The sequence below is a fragment of the Alligator mississippiensis genome, chromosome 1 (assembly GCF_030867095.1).
Source record: "Alligator mississippiensis isolate rAllMis1 chromosome 1, rAllMis1, whole genome shotgun sequence".
Classification (NCBI taxonomy): domain Eukaryota; kingdom Metazoa; phylum Chordata; order Crocodylia; family Alligatoridae; genus Alligator; species Alligator mississippiensis.
The window spans coordinates 5,030,112-5,055,261 of NC_081824.1; the positions used below are offsets into that span (position 1 = coordinate 5,030,112).

Consider the following 25,150-nt stretch of genomic DNA (forward strand, 5'->3'; position numbering starts at 1 on the left):
ATTACAGGCCGTATTCAGAATTCACATTGGTCAACATGCTTTTAAGTAAAGTGGGTCTTGTCAAATAAACCTACTATCTTTTTTATGTTTTTCTGGACTACATTAAAGGCCTGGCTGGACAGAAGCAACTGTGCCGATACAGCAGACTTGGATTTCTCTAGTGTTCGACTTACCAACAGATGATGTTATGATTTTAAAAAAACCCACCCTAGCATTATACAGAACTAACAGGTCACAAATGCTACGGATAAAAAGCTGGCTAACTGAGAGATCTCAAAGCACACGGGTCAACAGGAAGAGATCAATGAGCAGGGCCGTGCTTAGCAGATTCCTCACGAAGCACATCGCGATCCACTGCTACTTGATCACTATTCAATACAGCTCATCATGCATTTCGATAAAAGATTTACTAGTCAAGCCTGCAGCTGGCACAAAAGACTGGCAAGGCAGTAAATCATGAAAACAGGCTGCTATTCGAGTCATCTGTACTACCTCAGTCAAATGATCGCAGTCCAACAGAAGGCATCTTAACACAACCCAACGTGAGAGAATTCACCTGGGAATAAATACTGCAGGCTTTACCTACAGGAGGGGAAACTCGGTCTTCAAAAGGCTGCGACTCAGTAAAGGGCCTTCGGGGTCATTGCAGGTGTCTCCAACCCAAGAGGAGTTCGGAGTGCACCGCAGTGACACAAAAGGTTATTAAAACTCTTCAATCCATTAGCAAGGAGAATGCTACGTACAAGAAAGCCCAATGATCCTACCACTGGGCACAGCATTAGTAAGGTGACTGCTAGAATACTGTGACTAAATATAGGGGCCATACTTCAAGAACCCTAGAGTCAGAAAATGAGGGTTAAAGAGACCTCAAGAGGTTGCATCTAGTCCAACCCCCTGCTCAAAGCAGGACCAGCCCCAGCTACATCATCCCAGCCAAGACTGTCTACCCAAGTCTTCAAAACCCCCAAGGATGGAGACTGCACCACCTGTCTGGGTAACCTGTCCCAGTGTTTCACCACCCTCCTAGGGAGAAAGCTTTTTCTAATATCCAACCTCAACTTCCCCTGCTGCAACTTGAAACCATTGCCAGGGTTCAAACTACGCTCCGACTCTGTGAGGGGGTCTGCAGTGGTGGCAGCTGGAAGGAGCCGCTACCGCCACCACCTGAGCTGCTTAGAAAGGCGCGGGGCAGGCTGTGGGCTCTCATCTCTTATGGGAGGCTTATGGGGGAGTTCAGCCCCCCATGAATCCCCCCTCCATGAATTTCAAACCCTGCCCATTGCTCCTTGTTCATCATCTGCCCTCACTTAGACCAGTCCAGCTCCATCCTCTTTGCAGCCCCCCTGCAGGGAGTTGAAGGCTGCTATCTAATCCCCCTCGGTCTTCTCTTCTGCAAACTAAATCAAACCAGTTCCCTCAGCCTCTCCTCACCAGTCCTGTCCCCCAGCCCTCAACCATTTTCACTGCCCTCCACTGGACTCTCTCCAACTTGTCTACATCCTTTCTGTAGTGGGGCCCACAGCTGGACACAGGACTCCAGATGTGGCCGCCCCAGTGCAGAATAGAGGGGAAGAATCACTGCCACTGAGCTGCGCAATGCTCCTCCCAATGCAGCCCAGGATGCCATTCGCCTTCAAGAGCACACTGCTGCTCCTGTTCAGCCTCTTGTCCCCTGTCACCCCCAGGTTTTTTCTGCAGGCCAGTCAGCCCCTAGCCTGTACCGGTGCATGGGATTGTTCTGTCCAGGCTGGTTAAAAAATAAACAATGTAAATAAATAAATTATCAGATTTTTTAATATAAATCGGACGTTTTTATTTAATTTTTTTTTGTTAAGATCTTTTGTTTAAAAATAACACTTATATAAAGATAATTTTGATTTAAGATATGCTAGAACTCAAAGATATCATCATGGAATAGGGATTATGACTTCTAATTATATACCATTTTAGACAATATAGTCATGTAACCTTTTTAGAAAAAGTTTTATAAATAGGTTACAACAGGCCATAGACTATATCAGGGACCCAATCTTATGGGGTTCCCAGAGGCTCCTCTATAGATTAGTAAAGATTAAAGAAAACCACTCTACTCAGTGGGACTCAGTGCCCAGTCTAGAAGATCCCATTAAGGATCTCTGTGATGCTTAGTTTCAGTTCTCAGACTGTGGATTTGTGTCTCTAGAGATAACATCTTTGTTAACGACAGTTTATGGAGAAATAACAGATCTGATTACCTACCCATCAGCCCTCTTGTGTCTCTGCAAGTTTGTGTACCCAGAGTCAAGCCCTTGCCTCTCACTAAAAGTGCATAGTTTCAAGAAGTTAAATGAACAGAGGCTTGTTGGGGGTGGAGTAGATCTGGGCAAGGAAGAGAAGTCTGGAGATAAGTGTAAGGAGGGAGGGGCAGTAGAAACTAGGACTAGGGACACTGGGATGCCTAAGGACAGCTAGACATTGGTCTAAGCCAGGGGTGGGCAAATATTCGGGCCCACAGGCCACATGGTACCCTCCCCCCCTCCACAACAACTTGCCAAAACTCCCTTTGTGGGATGGGGTTGGGCAAGTGGGGAATGGTGATTGGAAGCAGGATGGGCGAGTGAAGCCAGGATCACAAGGTGCAGTCGTGGGGCTGGGGCCAAGGCAGAGCCACGATCCACTGCCTGCATGCCTCCGTTCCATGGGCAGAGGCGTGCAGGGAGCAGATCACAGCTCTGCCCCAGGTCGCAGACCTGCATTACCATGGCCCCAAGACCCCAACCCCGGATGCAGTTCCCCAGCTGCTCAGCCATAGGCCCAGCCCACATGGATCTCAGCTAGTCTCCATGAAGACTCCAGGATCATGGGGAACAGACAGCACAGGGCTGGGGCAGAACCACAATCCACTCCCTGCATGCTCCTGCCGGGGGGGGGGGGGGGGGGGGGGCGGGCATATGTACACACATGTGTGGGGAGGGGCTGCCTGGGTGCTAGGTCCTAGGAGCCGGCTGGGGGCAAAGGGACAGAAGGGGGAGGGACAGGGGGCACGTGCAGCAGAGCTCACTGGGCAGTGCAGTACATGCCTCACACGATAGGGCAGGAGCCACCCCACCACCACCTGATGTGGTGCAGCAGGGGCAGGAGCCACCACTGAAGATGAGGGGAGCCAAGCAGCACCCGAGTGGCTGCAGAAGCTGTGCATTCTGGCTAGGGCAGGGGCTGGCGGGTGCAGACAGGAGTGCAGTGCTGGCTGCCCCAGATAGCATTCGGCCCCATGCCGAGTGCCACAGCAGCAGGCACTGGCCAGATTCGATCAATTGGTGGGGGCCCCCTGCGGGCCAGATCCAATGAGTTGTCTAAACCATCCATTGTCTTCTTTAGCCGCCAAGTCTTCTGAAACAACACTGTCTGAAACCATGCCATCCAAATTCCAATAGAGAGATGCCACAAATTTCTAAAACCTCATTTAAGGGAACCACAGGCGTTGGCCACACCATTTTGGTCTCTACACCAAGTCCTACCAGCGTCCTAATGGAAAGAAAGCCACTCAAGATGGGAATGTCAGCAATTGGTGAGAATACCACAGAAATCATTGCCTAAAGCCCAGCAGTTTCTGGTAAGCATGTATGCCGCTAGATCCACTAAACAGGAATGAGCAGGAATTCTCTTACTGCACCTGAATTTCTGTCTTTCAGTAGTCATCATAGTTAAAAAAAAAAAAAAAATGGACTAGTAATTTGCATCCAAGTTGCACTGTAAATAAAAAAATGCAGCCACTGCTAGACCAAGTGCGTAGTCCCAGATGCTCCTGTCTGACTGTGGCCAAACAGGTGTGGCATAATCATCCTCTTCCCACCAAAAGTCTCCTTTGAGGTCCTTACATGGATTAACATACTGAACCTCAGCAAGACCTTTTCCCCAGGTATTAACTGTAATAACTGGATATCCTCGTTATTCGTGTGACAAAAAAAAAAAAACATCTACAGCCTAATTATGCTTTATATTAAAAAAAATTCATTAGATTTTAAAATTTGCTACTTTTCATTCAATGCCCCCCCTCGACCTATAAAACAGTGAAAAAGTTCCCAATCAGCATTCATTACTTTGTTTGCTTTTATTAGTTCTCTTGTTTTTCATCTCCTCTCTAAATTGAGAAGCTTTATTTAAATTTAGCCACCCTAAGTACAGGAGATTACATTCCCTTCAGTCATTCAGGTTACCAAATCCCTACCCGGCTTCCAATATTGTAATCTCCTGTCCAAGATGCTGTGTCCAGTACTGCACACACTACTCTAGAAAAGACAATAAGCCATTAATAGCTGTAATGACCCTAATAAATTCCTATATTATTCTCCATCTTGTCTCATGAGTTCTAATATCTTGTTTGCGGTTTCAAACCGTCTCCAATGACACTCGCATCCTTCTCCTGTGTCAATAAAGTGCTAGTAAAGTATGGTAGTACAAAGCTTCCCCTCCAACATGCAACACTTTGCATTTAATACTAACATCATGTGCCTTGCACCATTGCGTGACCCGCTCACTACACTGGCTAGACCTTCCAGAGTTCCTCTTGGGGCCTGACTACCCAGAACAAGAAACATTTATATCTCGGAGTTTCACATATTTGATGTGGACATCACTGTAAATGAGTAAGTAATCAAAAATGCTCAAACAGATGGACTGGGAAAGAGTCCTGTGCTGTGACTAAACAAACCACTGGTATCTCAGCACTCAGCTGTTCTCAGCCACATCCACTGGATTAGTCCCTTTGATTTAAACTGTGCCCTTGGGCAGGAACCGTGTCTTCCAGAGCGGTTTGTGCATGCACAGAAGTGCTTATACATCAACAGGGTCAGAGTGTGCACCGATATATTGGTTGGCTATTGGATCGGCACTGGTAAAAGGAGAAATGACGTTACTGGCTTTTTTTGGTCATTGTAAGCAATGATTACAGCCAGGCCAAGACGTTGGGCTGCATGCAAGCGGGGTAAGGCGCTGTGTGAGGGACACTGCACTCTGCCAGGCATCAGGCGCCTTTGCAAAAGCGGCTTCTCCCCGGCAGCTGCAGGAGCTTGGCTGCATGGGGCCTGCCGGTGCTCAAGCACTGACATACTCTAGGGCTCCAAATGGGCCTGGCACCGCTGTCCACATGAGGGTCCACCCCACCTGCCAGGGACGGCAGCACAGGCTGTGCAGGGAGCAGGACTGCAGGTAGGAGCTGTGGGCGAGGGGGCAATGTGCACAGGAATAAGGCAGTCACCGCCTTCCTCATCGAGGGCTGGAGCAGGCAGGAGGGGTGTGCGCACGCGTGTGTGTGCATGCATGCTATAAATGCAAAACAAACCAAAAAAAGGTTTATTTATGTCAGTAATATAAAATGCCTTGCACTGTTACTAAATATCGGTTATCAGATCGGCCAATATGTTTGGTTAATCACCGGCTATCGGTATCAGCCAAGAAAACCTTTAATCGGTGCACCCCAAGATGCTACCAATACGCACCTATAAGAAGCGGCAAATCAGAGTTTGCCGTTTTTCTAATGTGCGGAAAGCATCCGAACAAAGCTCTCAATTACATGGGAAAGAAATACATACCCACTGGCTCACGGACCACCTTCTCCTCCCATTCCCAAATGCTGTAACTACAGCAGCCACAGCTAATGTGGTAAAGTAATAGTAGGAAAGCACTTCTTACGCTAGTAATGCTTGCATGATCAAAAGGATGAAATCAATAGTTATAAACTACCTAGGAAGGAACGAGCAGGAAAAAGGAGAGGCGGATCCGCATTGTGTGTCAAAACCATCACTTCTAAATAACAGACAACCCCCAAAGTAATGATTTTGAATGCTTACAGATCAATCTCAAACAGAGAGCACGAGATGGCACACTGCCTCGTGTCTGCTACAAAACACCAAGTCTCACCCAAGGAACTGGACTGGCTCCTGACACATCTCACTAGTATGTGCAGCGAAAAAAGCTGCGTATCATGGAGAGCTCTGCTCTGAGCGACGCACGTGGGCTCCTCAGGCTGGCGGCTCCAAAACATCCCTGGAATTTCTAAATATTATACATGGCAATGTGCTAACTCAGGGCTGCGCTGACCACGGAGGAGAACTGTGAACTATATTAAGTCCTTTTCTTGACAGGTAAAAAAAGAACTGATCACAGAACTGAAAATTAGCGGTCAGTAAGCTAAACAAACTTTCATGACATGAACATGCCCTTATATACAAAACCGAATGGAAGCCAAACCAGTGAAACCACTTTCACAATGGTAAACCAAATCAGCTGGAAGAAATAATTTAAGCAGAAAAAAAAGGGAATCGGTAACTCTTTAAGACTATTTACTAGATGCCCCAAAAGTCATACCGGTGCAATTGAGAAAGAAGGCCATGCTGGTGAAAAAAAAATGAAATCTGGCTTGGAGGGGAAGTGGAAACCAGTATATTTCCAAAAAAAAATTGTGATGGCAAATAGAAGAAATGCCAAGTTGATTGTAATGAATGAGAAACAGAAACTAGAAATGGCATAAAAATCAATAAGCAAAGCAAAAAGCACACAAGAAAAAATCTATGGCCAGTGGAGTTAAGGACAAAAAGGAGTTTTAGGATTATTAGGAACAAGCATCTTAACAGTGGTACTGGCTCATTACTAGATGGATGTTGTGCAACTATCAACAAAACTGTATCGGGAAGGTCTTTCCCACGAGGAGGGTGGTGAAACACTGGACCAAGCTCCCCAGAGAGGCTGGGGAGTCTCCATCCTTGGAGGTTTTGAAGACCCGGGTAGACAAAGCCTTGGCTGGGATGATGGAGTTGGGGCTGGTCCTGCTTGGAGCAGGGGGCTAGACTAGACATGACCTTCTGAGGTCCCTTCAACCCTCGTTTTCTATGAAATCAATAGTTGGTTGCAACTATGAATATGAATGCAAGGTGGGGAAAAGGAAAAAAAAAAAAGACACCGGCATTAAATAATTCTGTCCTATACTTTGAAGGAAATCCAGCTGATATAGGATAATGCTGGAATACTTTCCAATGCAACAGTGACTTTGGCAGGTCCTAAACAGCAGCTAACAGACTAAGCCATTTTATCAGCATAGCATGGTACATTTGCATCAAAGACCAGTCCAGATGTTCTCTGGGAAGCTAACCCTGATGATCAATACATCTTGGAAGACTGTAGAGGTTCCAGATGAACGTCAAAGCTGGCCTCAATTAAATGAGCAAATTGCAATGTTTGTCAGCTTGACCAGTCCTGGGCAATACAACAATATGGCTGATGTGGGACCTGATTAATCAAGAATGAAAGGAGGAAAATTATACAATTCCACCCAAAATGAGATTTAAAAAGAATTGATTCAGTCACACCAACTTGATTTAATTTGAGAGAGATTACAAGTTTGGTTAATAAAAGTAACAGCTTTGATGCAACAGACTTCTGTAAGGCACTTGGTGCTAGATGACTCACGTAGAGAACGTAACACGGTGCATCTTCCACGGTTTAAAAACTACCATAAAATGCAACTAAACTAGGACTCGTCATCAAGCTGGTGCTTCTAGTGGGGTCTCGCAGGGACCGGTCCTTGGCCTTATACCATTTAACATTTTCTTTAAGTAATTTTGCTGGCGGAAAGCAAAGTCACTGATAAACTTCACCGGTGACAAATACTGCAGTGATCTGACTGCTTAAGGAAGAAGGTGCAAACAAGCACCATGTATTTTAAGACAGTAAAGCTGATGCTTACCAACCAGGGACAAAGCATGCAGGATATATTTAATGCTTTTCTAGATGGAATTTTCCATTCTTTAACTGCCCAAAAGTCTGAGTCGCCACGCTGGATAATCGGCTTTCCACAAGCTCCTAGTGCAATAGCCTCTGATATATAAATAGAGGAATCTCAAGTAAGGAAGCTAAATTATCTCTGTGTTTGGAGTTGGTGTAACAACTACTGGATCTGTTCTGGGGGACATAAATCCAGGAGACTGACACCTCGGAGAGCTTTCAAGAACCTCAAGAATAATTAAAGAACTGCAAAACATGTCTTACACCGACAGACAAGGTTCCTTGGGTGAATTTGATATCTTTTATTAGACCAACCCGAATAGTTGGAGAATAGAAAAAAAAAAAAAGAAGGGTTTTTGAACCTGAAAGCTTGCTGAATAACTATTCTCCAACTATTCGGGTTGGTCTAATAAAAGATATCAGATTCACCCAAGGAACCTTGTCTGCCAATGTCCTTAGACCAACACAGCTACAACCTAAACCCCTGTCTGACATCGAGAAATGTCTGGAGCCGAATCCATTTAGATTATCAAGGGAAAGGACTGGGGTGACTCGATCACAAGCTATGACTATTCAAAATGTGTTCCCCAGGTGAGCAATGAGCTTTCAAGGCTCGCAGCTGAAAACAGAACGAGATACAATGGCTGGAAGTCGAAGCTAAACAAACTCAGCAGAATAACAAGGCGTGAGATTTTTACAGGGATGACAATTAACCTTTGGATGAACCAGCCCAGCGATGGACTGCGTCTTCTCTATTAGCAGCAATTTTTAAAATAAGATTGGCCATTTTTCTAAAAGAATTAATCTATTCACATAAATCTACTATAGCAATGTTGTGTGGCTTTCGCTAGGCAGAAGGTCAAACTGGATAATCATTGCAGTCTCCTTCTGGCTGTCTAAAGCATCTGTGAACTAGAAATGAGCCGGCGCCATACAACCGGGCTGCTACCTGCAAGGCATGGGTGGCCTACGGACCAGCATCTAAATCCCGGGCTTACATAATGGGCAACGGCATCAGTGCAGAAAGAGCTCTCTTCTTACCCGAGCACAATGATCCTTTGACCACCGATCAACCTGAAAGTACATTTTTTCACATTATGTATCTATCACCTTTTGTTCCAAAGTTGTCTATCTGGTTTGAGGTTTTTTTTTTTACCACAATGCCGTGAGAGGATAATGAAAGGTACTTTATAAGTGGTTATTATACTCCAACATTACTGCAGCTAAGCCTTCAGTTTAAGATAAAAAGATGTTTGGAGGACAGATGGGAGATAAAAGAATCCACAGAATATATAAATATCTACACCTCGCAATGTTTTTTCCTCCATCAGAAAGCCGTTTAATTGGTTCTTGTTACTATAAGTAGGAGTATGTACTTAAAGGTTTTCAATGCAGGAAACCTGGCCTTTCAATAAAGCTCGCATTAACTGGAGATCCGTGGTCCTCGGGCTCTTTGTTTCCTCCGGTCCTCCTGCGTTCGGCGTTACATGCTCGAGCCGGCTGGGACTTTCTGGTCACGGCACTGGCTGCAGTGGTTTGCTTACGAGGGCTGGGAGTTCATTTTTTTCACGCCTAACAAGCCGTCGTGAGAGGAACGAATATTCAATATGAGAAAATGAAGTTGAATGCTGCTTGCTTTTTTAAGAAACCCGTTTCTGACAATTATACTTCCCACAGAGCACTGTGGTGAAAGCAGGATGTAGGTTATCTAAGGTCTTGTTGAACTTATCCTTTGAAGTTGAGCTATTCTAACCAAACTTCCTCTACGGTACCTCATTATAAACACAGACTCATCTAGCGAGTACCCATATTACTGAATATGGAAATCTTAAAGAGTTCTTGTAATCCTCTTCAAACGTACTCAGATACAGGGTAATGTGCCAGTCATGCCACAGAGTCCATCGGTCTTTCCTATTTAAGATTTATAAAGTAACGTAAAAATTCTTCAGGGGCTGAAACCTGGCCCAGCGCCCAAGCCCACAGGCAGCTGTTACTAAATATTTGAGTCAAGACCATTCACCAGCCCATTCACATACACCACTTTCTATTGTGTTTGATCTGAGCTTCATTTCAAAGAAGAGCCTTTCGGATTGAGTTTACTCACGCTGTTATATTGTCCCCGAGTCACGTGCCCCCAATACGTTTTTCACCCATGAACCGGAAGGGCTCAGGCCGCCAGCTCAAGTGCTTGCAACAGGCCGTGATTCACTGGACCGGGCCACCCCCCTGGAAGCAGTGATGGTTTAGCATGTGACAAATGCCATTGGGTGACTCCCTCATTCCAGTTTGCGAAGCCCAGTGAGTAGGAAGAAGAGCTCATGAGTTTCAAGCATGATGCACATCCCCAGTGTTATTATGCAAGTGCAGCAGCTCATCTGGGTGATGTTACAGTAACTACTGTAGTTACCACGGTTTGAAAAAGGTTTCAAATGTAAAATTTACATACCGGTAACGTGAGTCTAACTCAGAAAAGCAAGAAATGTTAAAGGCGAGAATGCTGCCTGGGGACTTCATGATTTATCTCATTCGCCTCTGTAGCCTTGATGTCCAACACGGGTGACAGATTAGTTTACGGCCAACTCATCTGCAAGGATTTTAAGCTGTATCTGAGAATTTCCTGCCTTTTGAGGCTGTCCCTTGCTAAACAGCTTCATGACAACAACAGACTTGCTATGGAAGGTGCTATGTAAACACAGCGGTCTCCAAAGGATTCACAGGTGTTGAGTCGAGCTCCGCTACTTTGCAGCTAGGGAATTGCCTGACACATGGGGAAAAAATACCCCTGAAGGGGCTTGCACAAATTGAGACAGGACATGAAGTGTGCAACAGAGCCAGGCACTTCCTTTGACTCTGTTATTCCTTTGACTTCAGTGGATGAGTCCAGATCTGAACAAGAACGAGAAGAGAGAACCAGATGCACAGTCCTCAGCTTCAGTCTTAAATCCACCCCTTGGCTTCACCAACGCCAACTTGCCCAGAGCCATGGTTTGATCAGGCGAGCCATCAATTTACCTCCAAGCATGCAGGAAAAATGACCTAGACCGAGGAAGAGTTACGATGGATTTTTGGTGCATGTCACCAGAATCCCAAGGTAAAAACATGCTCTTGCTATACACACTTTTGGAGTATGCTCCTCTAAAATAGATGATTTAGAAAAACACAAAACCAACCAACCAAGGACGACAATTTAGATCATCTTTGAAGAGCAATGGTGGGGTCCTAAGGCACTTTAACTGACGAGACAAAATGCTAGAAAATGGTCCAAGGCCACTCCTTTTCTGCACTTCCTTAGGCAGAAAACACTCCTATTGACAAGGGAGCAAAACTTGCATTTCCTCCAAGGCCCCTGAGCCAGTGTAAACTCCGTATGTCTAAGAGACATTTCGTGTCCTCTTGATAGAGAGAATCAAGCAGCCATGCCCATGCTGCATTAATTCACACAGCGGAGCTGGGAGGAAATTAGACATTCAGGTATGGTTTGAATTTAATGCATTCATGGCAGGAAGGAAAAAATTCCGAGTGTGAGAAGAAATAGGTGCATACTTGTAGGACTTTTGGAACGTAGATTTTTCTCCGTATCTACTGTTTCTACATACCACAGCTCTGCCTATACGTGCTATAAAAACAGCAGTGCTGCAGAGGGGGGAAAAAACACTTTGGCAAAGGAGCCAAAATGCCCTGCCAGTTAACCATCACAAATGAAAGATCAAAAGGTAACCACTCTAATTTGAAAGATTTTTATTTTTCAGTTCTTTGTTCTGTAAAATTACAAAATTAAAATTGGTTCCAGCAAAGTGAGTTACCAGTACTCGTAGCTGCTCACAAGAAATGTAAGACCTTTTTTCCTGCGCTTGAAGTTTCTGAACAGATGCCAAGGGGTTTTTGTGGGGTTTTTGCCTGCCCTACTTAAAATTAACAAGTTTCATGCTTTCCACTTCAAGGTGCTAAAAAAGCTGAAGAGTTTTTTACTATTTGGTTAAAGTCACAAAAATCATGAATGCTAGCAAGAGGTAATGCTGTTACTAAATAAAAGCTGAATCTGTGGATTATTTCTACTGTAGTAGCCCCCAAAGTTATTATGCACTGTTAAAAAAATAAAATAAAATAAAATAACTCTGACTTCCTACCACAGAGAGATCACAGTCTATCATTTAGCCAATACCCCAAAGCATGAATAAAGCAATGGAAAATGTGACAGTCAGAAGTCAGAGATAGCTGCCAACCCTCCCCTTCTCTCCTCCTCCCCCCCTCCAAAAAACCAAAACAAACCAAAGTTAAATCCTCTAGATTATGGAAGTATTAATCTACAGCTAAACTTCTCCTCTGATCTGGAATCAAGTTTATGCAGTTCAGAGACTTCCATTTAATTACACCCTGCAAGGTGTCTGTCACCTGCATGTATGGCCTTATCTCCAGCTATGAACTAATTCTCCCTGCTGGTTCCCAGTCTGAGAGTCAGGCCAGGAACCAGCAGCCAGTGGGAGGCAGTAATTACCCCCAGCAAGGTAGGTGTCTGTCCAGTCTCCCCAACCTTGGAAGTCTTGCTTGTGGAATTGGGTTCTGTTCATGCAGCCTGCCTGGGAACCCAAATCCAATCTTTAAGGGCTACCTTGGTGACCAAGGCTATATAACTATGCTACATGCGGCAATGGTTGTCTCCCAGGGGGATCAAAGGCCAGTCAGGAAAATCCGGAAATTTGAGAGAGTTGGGGAAGCTTCCCCCAACTGAGCACAGAGCACAGGCCTTGGAGAAGAGACACCAGAAGGTGACAAGCTATACTTTACCCACCCAAGCTCAATGGTCATCTGCTCTACAACTAGACTGCAAGATGCCTATTTTGTGGGCCTGCTTTCAAGGCAGAGTTAGTCTTGCAAAAGAAGTCATTCCTCCATATCACAGTTGCCCTTGAAGCATTTATCAAGTTGTTCTCCACCTGGAGACGCAACAACTACTGGAGCTTAGCAACTTTTGAATTTGTGTAGAAGACTACACGGAGAATTTTTTGGAAAAATCACTGCAGTCAAAAGACCAGAACAACCATCCACTGGCTGAAATCATATAGGCTGTCAAGGTTCAGGATTTAGTGTTGAAATGAGATCCAACAGTAAAGACCACTACTTTATTATGGGAATACTGTCCAGTATTCACTCCTCCATCATATCAGGGCAACGGACTGGCCTTGATGGTCTCGTCTTGCAAGATGGCCAAGTCTTCAGTGGACGAGGTTGGACAGTTCTGGTTTGCCGTGTGTGGACAGAGGTCAAAGAGCGTTCAAACTGGAGAGATGTCAAAAGTCCAACCCCTTACACGACTTCTGAATCAAGCTTTCTGTGACGACATTTCTCAAATCCTTCCGGTTATTCATTCAAAGTGTCAAGGAGTTTTACAAACGGTTTGGAAAATTGATGTTGCATCTTATCTGACCAATACGTAATGTAGGATTGCACACGGAAAACAGCGGGAGTTTAATACACTTATCATTTCCATGAAAGGAGTACACCATATTTTCTCGTATGAACACACCCAAAAATAAGATGCATGCCTTGTTTTAAAAAGGCAGAATGAACACACAAAAACAGATGCATCTTTGCAGTAAGTGGAAACCTGCTCTGTTCTGCACCCTCTGTCATGCGCACTTTTTCACTTTTACCAAGCAGGAGCTTAAACCACAGAAATTATTTAATGTATTTTCTTGCTTATAATATGCACCTTAATTTCCAGCAGCTGATTTTGGAAAGAATGTGCGTGTTGGATGTAAAAATAAAATACAGTGCTAACTGAATTTTCAGGTACCAGTAAATACTGTATAAAGCAGCACGGAAAGAAATAGGGAGATATAAAAACATAGGGAGGTTAGAAATAGGGGTAGGAAATAAAGCAAGGGCAGGCTAGTCCTACTGTATTTGACTGTCCTTTTAGGGAGGGAGGTAGCTTGAAAATAGCAGTTCTGTGGAAGGACCTTAAAGAGAGTGACACAGAATTAAAAAGGTGTGTTTGCAACACAAAAGGAGAGAACAAAAAGAAATTATGTTTTTGAGTTTCATCAGACACCAGCAAGATGACAGAACTTCTCCAGTTCAAACAGGCAAAACCTCAACTGCAAAACTAAGAATGGAGGTTTTCAGAAATGCATGTGCGATACTACAGGGTGATGTGGGACAAGTATTAGTATAAAGCATATTTTATTTATAATAGCACTCAAGCTGAACATTGTTCTGATGTTCAGGATAGCCGATAGGGAAGGGAATGACTAGCAGCGACAGGATGGGAAAGCAGTACGTAAAGCAAAAATGGAGATGCCTGAATGATGGTTATCTGTTTCTGTCTATAGGCATTTTTGCGAGATGTGGTAGCTCAGTATCTAAAGGATCCAGAGATGAGAAAGAGCTTGAGCTATGGATCCAAACTTGCACCAAAGACCACTCCAAGCTAAATTCAAGTTGCAGAGTCAAAAGGTGGCTGGATGGGCTGCTAATCTCATCACTCCCTTACTTTCCAATGGTTACAGAAACAGGATGTTTTACCCATACTGGCCCAACGCGCTCTAGCACGCAACGCCGAAGTATTTATGCCAGACTCTCCTTGGAATTCAAGCACTCAAATCTGTAGTACTTCCAGCCCACCAATAAGCAGACAACCTCATCTTCACGCCCAATTAGTTCAGAAAGACAAAGCTCCTCACTATTAGTTGGAGTCTCCCATCCCATGGGAAAACCCATGACAAAATTTAAAAAGGGCCAGCACCTCCGGGCTGTTCCTCTTGAAGTCTCTTTCTCTCACTTATCTGCAGGAGTTAGAGCTCGGCCTCGACTTGCCTCTAGCTGAACAGACTGTGGGATCGATCCAGAAAACCCAGGAACACAGGATCCAACGAAAACCAGGCTACCTACAGAGAGACTATGCCCCGGGGCTGGACTGCAGTCCACTGAGCACATCAACTGCAGGGGCACAGCAAGTGGTCTCCATCCCATGCCTGGGTTACCCACCCTTCGTTATGCAGATTACCAAGCAAGTATGCAGAAGGATCTGGGGCAAGAAACGGCAGCAGCAACCATCCTTCCACCCACACAAAGGTCTGGCAACACGATCTCTCATTTTGCCAACACTTGAAGAATTAAATATGAAGCTTTCTGCTAGCAAACAAAGGAGCCATCAGACTTATACACGAAATCCCTAGGATACCAAGTAGCTTTATCAGGCTTATTGTTATACATTTGGAAGAATTTCCCCTTGTAAGCTGAAACAATTTTTTAGCTTTATATTGTATTCTTAACCCACTCTCCGAGTCTGAACTATATACCGAAGACCCTATTTACTCTACTATTTAATTAATTTATCCTGGTACCACAAAACGCATAGTGTGTAAGAATTAATGAATGTTATACTTAAGTCGTTACTCAAGTTTCATGTCACAAAGCACAAAAGCAACGCACAAAACTTGGATATTTGCATTTTTTTCCAGTATTCAAAACACACGGATGTCTTCCTTTTCCCTCTTCGTGGTATTCAACAACGATTAGAGTAGATTAATTGTGAGGCTGTATGGAAACAATAACTTCTGGACTATCATCTGCGTTCTCGGTTAAGAAAACAGTCAGTCTGTCTTTTTAGGACAAGTCTGGCTCAAAATTAAGTCGCTCACAGTAATGGCTTGCACAGTTCAGTACTCCCCATTCTGCTTGGCACTCCTTTTCTCCCCAAAGCCAGCAGCGATAAACGTGGTTTCTGTCATTTGTAAACTTCTTCAGCCTGATTCCAGACAGCATTAGTAGTGAATGGTGATTTCCAGATTTATTTTATTTTATTTTATTTGGGACTGAGAATTTTTAGCCTCTCCAAAGGGAGATATTTCATAAGTGATCAGTCTTTAAGTAATCCAGCAGAGATGATCTATTATGGAAGACTAAGTGGTTTTAGGGGCTGTTTTTTAATGTTATTTCCATGTGGCAAAAAGATATGCAGCTGAAAGTCAAACTTCAAGTAATTACAAGTTCTGTGTTTTTAAAACTGTATCAGCCAATACCTGGATGAGACAAACTGTCCTGCACTTGTAATTTTAGAGACCCTGAAATAAGCAAAGTTGAGGTGAAAGTACCAGTAACTGTAAGTGTACTAAAAAGGAGACAAGACTGTGGCCTTTCTGAGTATGTTAAAAAGCAGCAATTCCAAACCGATTTAATACTTCCAACTACTGCAGGGAAGTCTTATGTCCTGGTCAAGTTGAGACAAGTATGAAAACTTCATTGTGTCAGTTCCACTGTTTCTGTTCTATTAAATCTAATGAAGATGTTGAAAAACCTGGGTGGCCAGATGAGTCAGAATACACTTAAGTGAATGCGACTCCTGTACAGTCATCCTGCTTCTGACTTAAGTGATGCACAGACCTTGATGCAAAATTCACCAGCAATGACGACCTGAGCAGCGGCAGTTCGGATTAAAAAAATGTGGCTAACTACTTTAATAGTTGGGGTTTTTTGTTCCAAATTAAAATTTCATTTTATTTATTTATTTTTTATAGTTTCAATCCCAACAGGCTGGTGAAGTTGCTCCGGGCTTTTTTCTATGTCCGTTTCTAAACCAGATGAGGATAAAACCAAAGCAGTTATTGGAGAGTTTGTATTGGATAAGATATACTCAAGTCTGAGCACGGTGATTTTACTGTGAACTCCATTATGCCAGGTTTTTGCATGTTAATTACAGTTGACTTTTTTTAGCACGGTAATACCACCTGATTTGGAAATTCTTCACATTTTTGAGCTATCAGGTCTTCTGAGGGCACAGCAAGTAATGACGTCTATTTTATACATGTATATAATGTATACACACACAGCAGAAAGTTCTGGCTCCGCTGATCTCCCTGTGAAACTGCTTCTACCACTCCATCTGGGAGCACGAACCACCAAATACTGAGAGTGTGTACATTTTTAGTGAAGGCTGCCAACCCACATAAGTTCTTGCTTAAAAAAAAAAAATTAAGGGCCTTTCCTTGCATATCATAACTCTGCAAAGAAATCTTCATGTTGTAGAAGCGGTTGCATCTGGCAGACTGAAAGATTGAGGCAACATTTGCAGAAGCTGTCGCAAGAAGATTTGCAGAGAGGAACATGCCAGAGATTGGCTACAGGAAGGGGAAAAGAAAAAGAGGGGGCAAAAACCTGCGGCAGCTCAAAGGACTAATCCTGCAAGATACAGGGAACTGTCAGGGCTCATTCAAGCACACGTACATCAAAGAGGCTGAGCCTTTTTCACAGGCTCAAACTTTGAGTCTCCACCTACACATTTCTAACATACTGGGGCCCTGACACTGTGATCGGATACCGTCTTTATGGACTCCTAGGTAAACGATAGCAGACCCAGTTCTCTGTAAAACAGGGGCAGCCAACCCCAGCACGCGTGCCAGAGCGTGGCACATGAAGGCATTTAGCTCGGCATGCACGCCTTGGGGAAGGGGCCGGGGCTACGGGCCCCTCGCAGCTCCCCTGCTATCCACCCCGGCATGCCAACATCTTATAAAAATCAAGGTTGAGGAGGGTTTGGGCACTCTGCCGAAAAATGCTGCCAGCCCCTGATCTAAGCCCTATTTCGAGGTTTCTATGTAGCTGGTTTACGGGGAAAAGCAATCTTCACACAAGCAACAGGGGCAAGTTCCTTGATCCTCCTGCGATGTCCCAGCCTAACACTAAAACCAGGAGGCAGATGGGGTGATGGAGCTTTTTTTAGAAACACCTGACCCTTCAGAAGTTCAAGAGAGGTAATGCCTCCCTCTTCTCCTTATAATTAAAGGATATTTAAGATGCTTAGATGACAGGTATAAGACACAGCAAATATAAATAGCCTGGATATGAATACAAATAAGTACCATGTTTACTATAATCCCTGGATGGTAATTGAATGAGACAAAGCATATTAATACTAAGCAAACAATGAGATTATAATTCCATGAATTCACAACAGTAACCAAATGCTGCAGCACCAGGCCAGTACCGAAGGGGACGGATGCACCTGTACACAGAGGAGCAATTTCAAGCAGCGAAACCAGTGGGCATCTATAAACCAAAATGCCATCCCCCCCCGCCACGTCCAAGTTCACTCCGAGGGCTCTTCATATTGTGAAATACAGTAGAGTTCAAACAAACAGTTCTGAAAATATGGCAAGTGTTTTTAAAGGCAAACAGTGTGGCCTCTCTACAAGGGGTTGTGTGCGAGGCCAAGAATGCTAAAAGATAAGAACATCTCTGAACGGGAAGATCTGAAGCTAAGAAGGGCCTGAGCCGTATGGGCAGACCTAATGCAGAGGGGCCAAACAAAACTGCAACAGCGGGGCTCCTGCCCAAGCAATCTGCACACAGGCACCAACCAAGATGAGAATCGTAGGGTACAGTCTAATGATGACCCAGATTGCTTGTAAGTCCTGGTGAAAACCTTGATATTGCTTTAGAGAGAAAGGGTTACTTGGAAGAGAGGACATAAGTTTATACAGAGGAAGTTCAGTGGCCAAATTTTTATTATCAACTCCCCGTTTCCTTTATGGGGAATTTTGGTTTGGGTTTCTTATTTCAAACCGCAGCGTTGTAACCATGCTGTGAATTAATCTGCATTTCCAACCTGCACTATCTGCATGGTTTCTTGGCTGGGAATTAATTCCAGAAGTCCCATATGTTCCCTGCCCACTACTAGGCCATACGAATCATATCCCTTCACCAAGCAAGGCTTTGCAGGAACGGACCGCAGGAACAGGAGGCACACCTTCTCTGGCACTTCAGTTACTCCTCCTAGGCAATGAACAAGGAGGTAGGGCATGCAATACAGAAGTGAGGTCATTCAACACAGGAGTAACGGCTTGAAATTTTAAGGTCTGCACCAATAAGGAGGCCAGACCACATGATCTAACCGTCCCTTATGACAGGAAACCTATGCGAGTACCAGCATGGGTCTTCCCCCAGAAGTGGACAAGCAGGATAGGAAGCTGAGGATTGCATTTGTATCTTCATCTTGTCCTGGCAGAGAGATGAAGATCATATCACTGAAGGTAATGATCCTAGCGCTGACAGAGGAGCACGTTAGCAGCCTCCCTATATTACAAGCAGGAAAGAGAGGAAAAGCAGTGACCCTCACGTTTTCAAAGGAAGAACAGCGATCCGGTGGGACAGAAAGGATGATTCCAACACCAGTTGACTGGATAAAGCAACCTGAATCAACAAGGTAGGGGAGACTGATGTAATACTATAACAAAAAGCTAACTACCACTGACCCTCCTGCTTCTTGAACCAGACCTGAGCAGTTGCATTTCATTTTCAGAATTAAAATTAGATGGCAAATACATCAAAGCTTGTATAAATGTTATCAAAGCTACCGCTGGGATTTAGCGTTGCAAAAGCGTGCCCTTCTTACCTCCTTGAAATACTGCTTTCCTTTCACCGCCTGTACTCTCTAGCTCAATCGTCTGCCATTTTGCAGCAGCAGCGGTAGTAGTCTTCCTGCTTTTCTGTGGGTGTCTCAGTAATTCCAGCTGCCTTGGCAATTTCTTAGCCAGCCAACTCTAGAACAGATAACAAAAAGGGCTAAAGAGCTATAGCACAAGTAACAGGCGTATGCCCAACACAGAGATGGTGCAGAAACAAAGCCCCTTAGGAAAACTGTGGTGAAGGAGCAGGTCCAAAATAACACTGTTAACCCATCAGTCAATCCCTCGCGGTCCAGGATGATGGTCTTCTGCAATCATCTTATCGGTGCATCCTAAAACACTGTTAATGGTGCTTGAGATGAAAGTCTACTCTCGCTGACCCCAATTCACCAGAAGTACTCCTTCATCTCCCCCCGCGCCCTTCCAGACACTATAAGAGCATCTCATCTTAATTGAAACGTAAGCACCACAGTGTCTGCTTTGGGGTCTTCCCAACCATTGCAGCAGTATCCAGCTGCCCTCCATGCAAAATCAGCTCAACCGTGGTCCCCAAGGTCTTGGAGAACATCATGCAACACTTGTACCTGGCTGTTGTGGGAGGGAGACCCCTCACCCAGCAAGGAAAAGCCTTCCTGTGCTCTCCCCACTGGGATATTTGCATAACAGGGGAAAAAGTTAGATGCTACCTCTTCTGACAAGCAAGTCAGCAGCAGGGCTAAGATAAGAAGAGCAACTTCTAGCCCTGTGCTCCTTTATCTCTGCCCTATCACCCATTCATAATGCAATACTGGCAACGAGAATGCACGTTATCTGGTCAAGACCATGCTGTTCCAGGCCCAAACCAACAGAAACACACACACTTTGTTCCTAGCTTCGAAAATACTGAACCAAAGTGTCTTTATACTTGACCTGAATGTTATTTTTCTGATGTCTTCTGTGCAAGAGGGGGTTAAATGCGTAATTTCAGGTATTTCTGAACAACGAAAGTAAAATATTTTGCATCACGTGTAATCAGAGCATGTAATTTCTACTTGGAAAAAAAATCATAACCTGGTTTGGCTCAAACTGCTTAGGAGCAGTAATAGTCACCATTGAACTGAGGCCGCACTGAAAACTTAAAACTTAAAAATGACTCGGTTTCCACAGGTATTTCTCAGGCCAAAAAGGGCCGTTTCTGATCATTTAGTTTGACCTCCTGCAGAAAAAAGGCTGCTGAAGCTCACTCCATAAATGCCTGCCTCAGGGCTCATCATTTTTGTTTGAGCTACAGCTCAACTATATTTGATTAACTGATTATGAGGGGGGTTTATTACCTGCTTATGTTCTAACACGTTAGTAGCATTTGCCTTATAGGGACATCGGGGAGGGAGGGAGGGAGACAGGAGGGATGAAAAGGTGGGGGAAAAGATCCCCATTCCATCTGAAAAAATGTAGTGTTTCAGTTAATATCCCAGGTTCTTAAAACTGGCAGGGCAAGGAATCTCTTGGTATTTTCCCATCGTTTTACTCTGAGCATTTGACAAGCCTTCAAGCAAAATCAAATTCATTGCTCTGTCGATGGCAGGCTGCACCTCCTTTCACATGTACACCTCGGGAGAGAGCACAGAGGGATGCGTTTCCTCCTTGCAAGGAGGTGCTAACCGCTACCTGCAGCTCCAAAGTGAACAGAAGAGGCTACAAGCCCGTGGGGAGCAGAAGGGAGAAAGGGCCAGCCGCACTGCTAGATGTTTGGGGCAGCTATTCTCAAGCCCAGCCAAGCTGCAGCCATCGCCCCTTCTAAATATCTGAAGCAGGACAGAAACGCTGGTCAATCTGAAAGGAAGGTTTAAAACGCGAGGGTGTTTTATTTAAAAGTGGACTTTCCAAAGAGGGATTGCAGCCCAGAGGCGGTGGTGACGGCAGCACAGATGCAGGACAGCCCGGCATGGGCTCCGCTGGCTGCACCAGGAATGGCTTGCAATGGTGATGGGGAGGGACCGCTTGTCCCCCGCGCTGAGCAGCAGTTTCTGGGCTGCCACTGCTGAGCCTGTGCCAGCGAGCCCAGAGCAGGCGCAGGATGCACGGGGCCATACGGTGCAAGACCCCACCGGTACCACAGGGCTGGGGCCAGCGGTGGCAGCAGCTGGAAGGAGCTGCCGCCACCTGAGCTGCCTAGAAAGGCAGTCCAGCCACGGAGTGGCCCCAGCCCTGCTGCATGCCCAGGGGGTGGTGGGGCATGCCACGGCTGGACAGTGCCTGGACCAGGCGGGACCGGGCCGGACAAAGACCCGCAGTGGGATGGATTCAGCCCATGGGCCGTATTTTGCCCACCCCAGGCTAAAGGGCTACAGGCCTAGCCTGCAAATTGCAGGCAGCGGGAGGCTGAGCTGCTGCTTAGGGAGTTAGCAGCACCTGAGCCGTGGGAGAGCCGGATTAGATAACAGAAGGGGAGGTGAAAAGGGCCTGAGCCTGATCTTGAGCAATGGAGCAGTATACAGGGGGGTAAGTTATTTGTTCCTGCTTCAGGGCTTGCATTAACCAAAGGTTTAGCACTGGCTACAGGAGTGATCAGAGGCTACAGGGGGTGCCTGGGAGGTAATTTGTGCTTTGATCAGGCGCTGAGATCAGGTGGCCTGAGACCGTGAGAGGCAGCAGCTGGGGTGAGACCAGTATAGAGCCAGAGAGCCCAGGGAGCAGTGCAAGACCCGTGAGGCATGGGCATGGCTATGGGGGAGGCAAGAGGCCACAATTACTGCCGGCAGAGTACAAGTGGGCTCATGGGGCAGAGAGTTTGGCTAGAGGGCCAGTGGGCCCAGAGCAACGGGGCAGGGAAACGAGCAATGCTTGGCTCTGGCAGGGACTGGGGACAGTCCATGGCCACCCAGCAACGAGCAAAGCACCCAAGACTTGCTGCAGTCTCCAAGGGCAGCCCCCCATATTGATATTAATTGGGCATTAAGGTGTGCCAGGTAACCAGAGAGACTAGCAAGGCAGGACAGGGTCAGAGTGGCCACTAGCGGGCGCCACAGCCATCCTCTGGAGGTGGAGCCCATTTAACACCCACAGCCCCATCCTCCCCTACACACACGTTACAGGGGCTAAGCAATGTCAAGTCGCATATACAGCCCACACCAGTTTTTGTCACAATATTCATGGGGAAGCTTGAAATGCAATCCAGTGTACTGCATCCTCTTAGCGTTTGAACTAAGGAGATGCAGCTTAAGATTATAGCACGTCCCTGTAACCGTGCAGGTGCGAGGGGCCTCCATCTGCTTTACCAGCCAGGAGACAAGCCAATCCATCTTCTGAACTCGTCCCACGGAAAGGCTCCTCAGCAAATACTTGTGTCGCTTTAGGTCGTTCAGAGCGCTCTACAAACAGACCTAAAATACTCACAACGCCAGCACGAGGGAGCAGCATCCCTAAGGAGGACGGAAGAGGGGACTGGGCCCCTGGCCTACTCACCGAATCGCCTCACCCCCTCCAGTGCAGTTTCCCTCGATATAAAATGGGGATAGCTCAAACGCAACTCCTCCTTCCTACTATGGATGAAAAGAATTGAATTATACTGCCTTGTCTCTTGCAAGTTCCTCCCCAGGCATGCTACCTTACTGGTCAGTCTATAAAAGAGATGACCTGGTGTCATAAAATCCAAAGTCATAAAATCCAGACAGACAGAAAAGACGCACACACACACGCTTTTTTTTTTGCTCTAAGACAAAAAAGACTGGATTTTTCTTTTGCAAAATAGTCCACGCGCATTTGGAAAAATCAGTGGTTTAAAATCAAGGCAATGCAAATGTAAATCCTTTCAATACCTTCATTTGGATCCTGCTAGTCTGAAAAGCAGATGCATTTGTTCTTAGCTTGCACTAGTTTAATGGCGAGACATTCATTGGAGGCACTGCATGTGTTCCCGGTTCTTGCAACTGTTCCTGCAGCCTCCTTATACCTCCATCGTCTGATGGAAATATGAATCAGCAGCTTAGTAGCATGGACTTCTGGTCACATTCCCAAAATGCAAACAATTACAAATAAAAGCATCTGTGTTCCATCTCAGTGGCAAGATTTTCATTTATCAATAGCCAAGATTACTGGACTATCACAGAAAAAAATCTACATTTTTTTTTTCCTTGAGAAAAAGCTCTGAAGATCTGAACAGCCAGAAGCAACATCTTACAGCATGCCAGCAAGATGACTGCACATGGGCCCGCACAACAAGAAACGATTATGAAATAAGCCATTTGTGACTGAGCTTTCATACAACTTCCATGGATTCTTCAAGTTTTTATGGAGCAGATGGGGTTGGGGACTGATTTTTGAGCCATTTTGTGAGCATCTGAGGGGTTGTCCATTCCAGCCTTGGAGTATTTCAGGCCATTAGCTACAAAATGGTTTCGAGAGGACAGCCGTGGCACTGAATCTATATTAAATACTTTTCTGCGGCTCACCGACTAAATTAGAAATAGCGACTTTGTTTGAGATGCCCAATTAATCTTGCCAACCAGCAGACTTGTAATAGTTACAAGAAAGATAGTCTATTAGTGTGGGGCCTGGAAAACCCTTCGGTTAAACCAACTGCTCTATGACGCTGGAAAAGAAGTGAGAGGGCCTGTCTGCAATGAGATCACACCGATGCTAGGAACACAAAAGGGTGTGAACACTTCTGTGATCAGAGACTTTCCGCTATGAATGCCACTCCCTCCCCCACATCATGTTATAAAAAGTATGCAAAAAATGAAGCCATTTCCACTGAGAATCACCCGCCTCTCGGAGAATCACTTCTAGCGTGGCGAGAACTTTCTGGCTGGAAAACACGCTGCAATGCTGCTAGGCCGGGATGCTCAACCTCCGCCTTGCGGTATAGCGTCGGCTGGTCCATGGGGACCCCCCGGACAACGTAGTTTGTAGCCTATAGGAAAAGCCTGGCCTCCTGGGCAACTTCAGGCAAGTCACTGCACCTTTGCACGCCTCAGTTTCCCCATCAGAAAATGCTAATCTTCTTGGCAAAAGACTACCAGAAAGCTACTTAGAAGTGTTATACAAAAGAGCCAAGTATTATTTTGCCATGGCTGGCAAATTTATGACTGTGAAAAAGCGATGCTATCAACAATTTATCAACAATTCAATGAGGAGGCTAAATTAGTTTGGAGAATGATTTTAGGTAAGGGAGTCCCATTCTTCATAATCTGAATTGGCCAACTTGAGAGTTACAGCCAGACTCTTCGACGTGCTGGACAGAGCTCCTGGGGAGCAGTAGATACGCTGCAGGGTCAGGCTCAGATGAAGAGACGTCTCGACAAATTGGAGGGCTGAGCCAAAGGGGAATCTCTTGAGGTTCAATACAGAGAAGTACAATGTCCTGCACTTAGGAGGGAACAATCCCATGCACTGGTACAGGCTGGGGACCGACTGGTTAAGCAGCAGGACCTGACCTGGGGGTGACAGTGGGCAATAAGTTGAACAGGAGCCAGCAGTGTGCCCTTCGTGCCAGGAAGGCTACCGGCATCCCGGGCTGCATTGGGAGGAGCGCTGCCAGCAGATTGAGGGATTGATTCTTCCCTCTATTCAGCACTGAGGAGGCCACATCTGGGGTCCTGTGTCCAGTTTTGGCCCCCCACTGCAGAAAGGATGTGGACACATTGGAGAGGATCCAGCGGAGGGCAACAAAAATGGTTGTGGGGCTGGGGGGACAGGACTGGTGAGGAGAGGCTGAGGGACATGGGCTGATTTAGTCTGGAGAAGAAAAGACCGAGGGGGGCTGCAAAGAGGATGGAGCTGGGCTGATCTCAGTGGGGGCAGATGGCAGAACAAGGAGCAATGGACTCAAGCTGCAGCAAGGGAAGTTGAGGTTAGATATTAGGAAAGACTTTCTCACCAGGAGGGTAGTGAAGTAGGGCTGTGCGAAACTTCAGCAGCCATTTCGTTTTGGAGATGTTTCCGGTGGTTGCGACACCCGAAACATCAAATCCGAATGGAAACAGAAGGCTCCAAAACAGCTCTGAAAC

At 45.6% G+C, this 25,150-nt stretch overlaps 1 protein-coding gene across 11 annotated transcripts in view; it reads right to left on the reverse strand.

Annotated features, from left to right (window-relative positions):
• Nucleotides 1-25,150, reverse strand: part of NCOA1 (nuclear receptor coactivator 1) — a 280,613-nt gene that overhangs the window by 204,663 nt on the left and 50,800 nt on the right. For 10 of the 11 annotated variants that reach the window (XM_019483805.2, XM_019483804.2, XM_019483802.2 and 7 more), the window contains exon 2: nucleotides 19,151-19,298. The exons of the other annotated variant lie outside the window; for it this stretch is intronic. The gene's annotated coding sequence lies outside the window, so the exon portion shown is untranslated. The remainder of the gene's footprint in view (nucleotides 1-19,150; nucleotides 19,299-25,150) is intronic. 11 annotated transcript variants of the gene reach the window in all.